Source organism: Etheostoma spectabile, chromosome 13 (genome assembly GCF_008692095.1).
Source record: "Etheostoma spectabile isolate EspeVRDwgs_2016 chromosome 13, UIUC_Espe_1.0, whole genome shotgun sequence".
Taxonomy (NCBI): Eukaryota; Metazoa; Chordata; class Actinopteri; order Perciformes; family Percidae; genus Etheostoma; species Etheostoma spectabile.
Window position 1 is genome coordinate 9099954 of NC_045745.1, and position 6027 is coordinate 9105980.

At 43.3% G+C, this 6027-nt stretch overlaps 1 protein-coding gene across 3 annotated transcripts in view; it reads right to left on the reverse strand.

Annotated features, from left to right (window-relative positions):
- The window catches only part of sgcd (sarcoglycan, delta (dystrophin-associated glycoprotein)), a 361460-nt gene that overhangs the window by 134738 nt on the left and 220695 nt on the right, over positions 1 to 6027 (reverse strand). The gene's annotated exons all lie outside the window — the stretch shown is intronic.

Below are 6027 nucleotides of genomic sequence, written 5' to 3' on the forward strand. Positions count from 1 at the left end.
AAGAAAAATTCCTCGTATGTGTCCTCTTACCTGGCAAATAAAGCTGATTCTGATTCTATAATCACGGGCAGTCTGGACAGCATCATACCCCAGTATCATACCCCAGTTTCATACCCCAGTATCATACCCCAGCATCATACCCCAGCATCAGTCCCAGCATCTACCCCAGTATCATACCCAGCATCATACCCAGCTTCAACCCCAGTTCATACCCAGCTCATACCCCCGCATCATACCCCAGACATACCCGCATCATACCCCAGTATCATACCCCAGCATCATACCCCAGCATCATACCCCAGTATCATAACCCAGTTTCATACCCCAGTATCATACCCCAGCATCATACCCCAGTATCATACCCCAGTATCATACCCCAGTTTCATACCCCAGTTTCATACCCCAGTATCATACACATCTTCTCTACAACACCACGGACAACGACAGGTTCCCCTTGGTGGTGGGAAAAATAAATAATACGACATCACAGATCCTTTTTATAATGCACAACGAAGACATGCAAGGATTGAATCTCCCTTTCACTACCACCACCGTGGATATACAGTAGTGTCAAAACTTATTTATGGACTTCATTATCTTATAGAAAATAATCTCAAACTGAAACCTGACGTACCCGGTTCTTATCTCTAGACCAGCGCTGAGTTGGTGCTGAGGTGGAACCCGTGTTCTTGGCCCAGAACCAGGTTTATTTGCGTGGAAAAGCAAAGAACCGGTTCAATATTTGGCACTGAACCCGAACCAGCACCAGAACTGGCTTGGTGGAAAAGACGTATCAGGAGCACCACAAGGAAGCAGAGAGATTCTTATAATACTGCCAGGATATAATTACTGTAGCTTTAAGTGGTTTAGGAATGTAAAAGCTCCAGGATGGTCCTGTAAAACTAAATAAAGCTCCATTTGGATCTTATAAGACTAAAGAATTGTTGGCTCACCAAAAAAAAAAAAAAAAAAAAGCTTTCCAGTTGAGAAGGTGTCAGTTCGGTACCTCGATCTTTTAGGTCTTCTAGTGTTTACTTGGTATTACACGGGGCTTGATGGTAAGCCCGATACCAGGAACCTTCTACTGGTTTAGCTGCCCGTCCTTCAGCCGGATCTCTCTGCCTATCGGACCAGTCTGTGGGGAGTTTTTACAGAGGAAGCTTGTGGATTTTCTGTGGCTCAACCAGATGGCACACCACTTTGATTTCCAAAACCCGAGTAAATAAATATTAATCCCGCAGCCAAAAGCAGCTTCCTGGAAACAGAACCCTGGAAGCAGGTCTGTGGCGGTTCTGTTGAGCTCAGCGGGGCTCTGTACCAACCAAAACAAGCGCTCTGGCTTTGCACCAGGGTGCTGTACAGTCAGAAGTGGAAAAACAGATTTGTAAATTAGGCTATTCTGTCATTGGTGGTGTTATAGAAATGCTAAAAAAAATCATAACTACACTTTCTTTTTTGGACATTTTGTCCATATAATTGTAGCAATTATTATTCAAAAGCATTTAGGCTGCATCCATAGACCCTTGTGTTGTCTTCCCGTCAACCATGACAGAGCTGTTATCACTTTTCCCTACATTTTTGTCACTTTTCCAATGTTGTGGGTGTTTTTTTTTAATGTTTTTTTTCCCATTTTCAACATTTATTTTGAAGGCCCATTTTTTGTGATAAAATATTTAACCCAAGGACAACATGAGGGTTAAAACTTGTTTACTTTAAGATGTCTGTCCAGTGATGACTGAAGGGCTTTCTGACTCTTCTTCTGCATGTCCCTCACACCATCAGACTATACATAACTACTCGGGGGGCAGGAAATGTGGGCAGAGAGGACAATACACACACACACACACACGCGCGCACACACGCGCGCACACACGCGCACACACACGCGCACACACACGCGCACACACACGCGCACACACACACACCTGGACTCACAGAAATACCTGGACACTTTAACACTCCACTCAACACTGACACTTTTGACTGATAATTTATAGTAAGTGTCTTTTTATAGCCAAAGGTTCATATTGTTATTATTACTATTTATATTACTGCTATTACTGTTATCTTTCTATTGTCTTCTTTACTGTATTCTTGCTAAAACTGCTGCTGGAAATTACAATTTCCTCACGGGAGTCATGCCAATAGGATCAATAAAGAGAAGTCCAAGTCTAAAGTGGACAACTGTCCCAAGGTCCAGAGCCCCCAAAAAGGTCCCAGCCCCAAAACTCACAGGATTGATGTTTGTCGATCAGTTGTTGGTAATTTGATAAAAGACTTGTATTCTCGCGGTCCTCGATTCATAAATTGAAGACAGAGTCTAAGGTGACTGTCCCTGTGACTGCTGCATGAAAGCACATTTCATTTATTTTTGTTTTTGAGGAGCACTTTCATCCAAAGTGCCTCAGAGTGACCCGAATCCTTCGGTTTTCAGCACAAGTGGGCACAAAAAAGGAACTGGCTGACTCTATAGCAGGAACTCAGTACATGATAAAGGGAATAAGGTGCTTTGGAGAAGAGGCAAAATAAAAGTATGACATCAAAAATGAACAATCAAAGACTAGGTTGGATAAATATTTTAAACAACAAAAAAATAAGTGCACAGTTTGAGTCTTTGACTTCAAGGTCCTGGATATACTGCAGGATTGGAGAGGAATGGTCCATCAGGATCTTAAGTTGGTTGTCTGGAGATTTGACCTCCCTCGTCTGAAATTTCAGTTTATTTTTGACTGTTCGATGAAACCCGGTCGAAGGTTACGGCACTTTGAAATGGGGTTGGTAGTGTGAGCGCTCGCCTGCTTACTGTGAAGCTCAGGAGGGAAAACGTGGTTTGAAAAAGATGAGTGGGAGAGGATTTAGTCAATCTCCACACTCAGAGACTGGAAATGTGTTCCCTGATCTGTTATCCTTTCTGCCGTGTTGATCTCACACACGTGGATGGGAGGTGTTGCAGGGCGCTTTCACACCTGCCTCATTTAGTTCAGTTAAATCCCACTAGAGTCTATTTTCCCCCTTGTTCATTTGGGTGGGTTTGACAGCAGCATTCACAGTTAGGAGCGGACCAGGAGCGGACCAAACAAGCGTACCGAGACCTCCTTGATGAGGTGGTCTCGGTGCGGTTCGAGTTGGATTGAAAGCGCACGGAGACCCCCTCATCAAGGACAACTAACAACTATGAGAACTCCACAAGTCGGAGCTAAATGGCTCCGACTGTCGGGTGTGCGTAGCGATCTGTGAGGCAGCAGAGCAGCAAACTGGACAGCTCGCAGTGCTTCTCCCACACAAATAGACTGCGGTCACTCGTGTTTCCATGGTTAAACCAGCCACTGCTACATATGGAGACACACACACACACACACACACACACACACACACACACACACACGGCGAAGTCTCGGTGGGCTGAGCAGACGGAAACGTCGCTCGCAAAATAATGTCGGATTATTTAACCCTAGTGTCCCATGAGACTTTTGGTTTTTCTGGGTCAAAATTTTAAATTCAAAACTTTTTAAACATTTTGTTGTTCTTTTTTTGACGCACTCTCACTTTTCCTAAGTTGTTGTTACTTATTTTTAATTTTTTTTTATTCAACGCTTTTTTCCCCCCCAAATTAAATAAAACACCAAAATTCAATTACTAATAGTTTCTTTGGCAATTTGGTTGAAAGGGTTAAATATGGCGCCAAAGAGCTAGACTCTAAAGGAGACTTTTTACACACACACACACACACACACACACACACACACACACACACATATATATATATATATATATATACACACATATCACATATGTACACACATACATTACATATGTACACACATATATCACATATGTACACACATACATCACATATGTACACACATACATCACATATGTACACATATATATAACATATACACACATATCTTTTTGACGCTCTGGGGGTGAGGATGTGAAAAACATGAAAACAAACTTTTTTGTCCCTTTCTCAATGTGTTGTTGCTTTTCAAAAAACAGGTATTACTTTTCTTTTCAACATTTTTATAGTTTTTTCCCCCCATAATGTCTTTTGTCCCTTTTTTTGACATTTTAGCAGTTTTTTCCCAAAAGTTTTTGACGCTTACTTTCATTGTTTTTTCCAGTAGTTCTTGTCACTTTTTCCAATATTTTTTATGCGTCTTTCCCCCAATGTTTTGTCGCCTTGTTCGACATCCCGTATTTCTGATGTAAAAAAAAACTTGGAAACGGGTCAAATTCAACTGAAGGACAACATGAGTGTTAAGGGACCCATAAAATAGGTCAACATCCATGATATCTATAAAATTTCCTTTTGGACTGAACCTCTTTTCATTGATTTTATTCAACTCACGAGCTGACTGATGGCGGCGGTGACTCCTCTGCACTTTAAACGTGTTTTCTGGTAAACATCTGTGGTATTTACCGAACACTGCGCTCATCCACAGCATCATCATTATAGGTGCTCGGCTGCAGTTGTCCAATTTCTCTGATGCATACTAAACTCTCATTGATATGCAAGGCCCTGCGTTGTTTGGGAGTCTGGGACTATTTAGAACCGCAATTTTTATGGTAAGTGCCAATCGGTCATGCTGTACTCTCTCAGGGATGTGACGGAGTAAAAAAAAGAAATAGAAAAGAATAGGACGGATAAATATACAGAGAGGGAAAAACAGAGAAATGAGAGACAAAAGTGGAAGAGACAGAGAAAGATAAACAGAAAGAGGAAGAACTTGCAGAATGAAATAAATAAACGAAAATCCAAACGGGATGGAGAGGATTTGAGGAGGTGCGCATGGGAGGAGAAACCACGAGACAAACTGAAAGAGACAAAGAGGGAGATATAGAGATAGAGGAGAGAAAGAGAAATAGAAATTGGAGAAAAGAGGAGAAGCAAAGAAACCCTAACCCTTGAAGCTGAAACACTGTGGGATGGGTTAAATGCTGGAAACGCCAGCAGTGATTTGAAACACAAGAAAGGGAGTGTTCACTAAAATCACCTAAAACCAGGATCTTTTCCATACCTGGAGGGAAGTTGTTGCCTAAGCCTAACCACATGAAGACCGTGAACCCCTGTCCGCAGGTATCGGAGCCCTGCCCCCCAACCAGCTACAGCTGTCAAGCTTCCTCTATAATACCATTCAAATTTCAAATACTATTTGAATAATATTTGAATATTTAATGCTCAAATGAGGCCTGTTATTATTATGTACTACAGTCCTCAGGCTTATGTATTGTCACTGCCGCTATATAAGCATAGGCTATGTGAGGGGGCAGCGGACCGCTAACGTTAGACCCAGCGGACCGCTAACGTTAGACCCAGCGGACCGCTGACGTTAGACCCAGCGGACCGCTAACGTTAGACCCAGCGGACCGCTGACGTTAGACCCAGCGGGCCGCTAACGTTAGACCCAGCTGACCGCTGACGTTAGACCCAGCTGACCGCTAACGTTAGACCCAGCGGACCGCTAACGTTAGACCCAACGGACCGCTCACGTTAGACCCAGCAGACCGCTCACGTTAGACCCAGCAGACCGCTAACGTTAGACCTAGCAGACCGCTAACGTTAGACCCAGCAGACCGCTAACGTTAGACCCAGCAGACCGCTAACGTTAGACCCAGCAGACCGCTAACGTTAGACCAGCCAGGACCCGCTACGTTGACCAGCAGAACGCTACGTTAGACCCAGCAGACCGCTAACGTTAGACCCAGCAGAGCCGCACGTTAGACTAGCAGACCGCAACCGTGTAGACCCCAGTGTTCCACGTTGAGTTCCCCGCTACCAGTTAGACCCAGCAGACCGCTAACGTTAGACCCAGCAGACCGCTAACGTTAGACCTAGCGGCAGTGGGTCAGCACACTGCTAATAATTATGAGGTCAAATAAATTCTTGTATTAAATTTGTGATTATTTGGTTAAAGATTTGCATTTCTTTCTACCTTGCTGACCCAACAACTAAACATTAAAGTCTGCTTTACTGTCAATTTCTTTACATGCAAAGAGATCGAAATTACGTTTCCCTCTATCCCA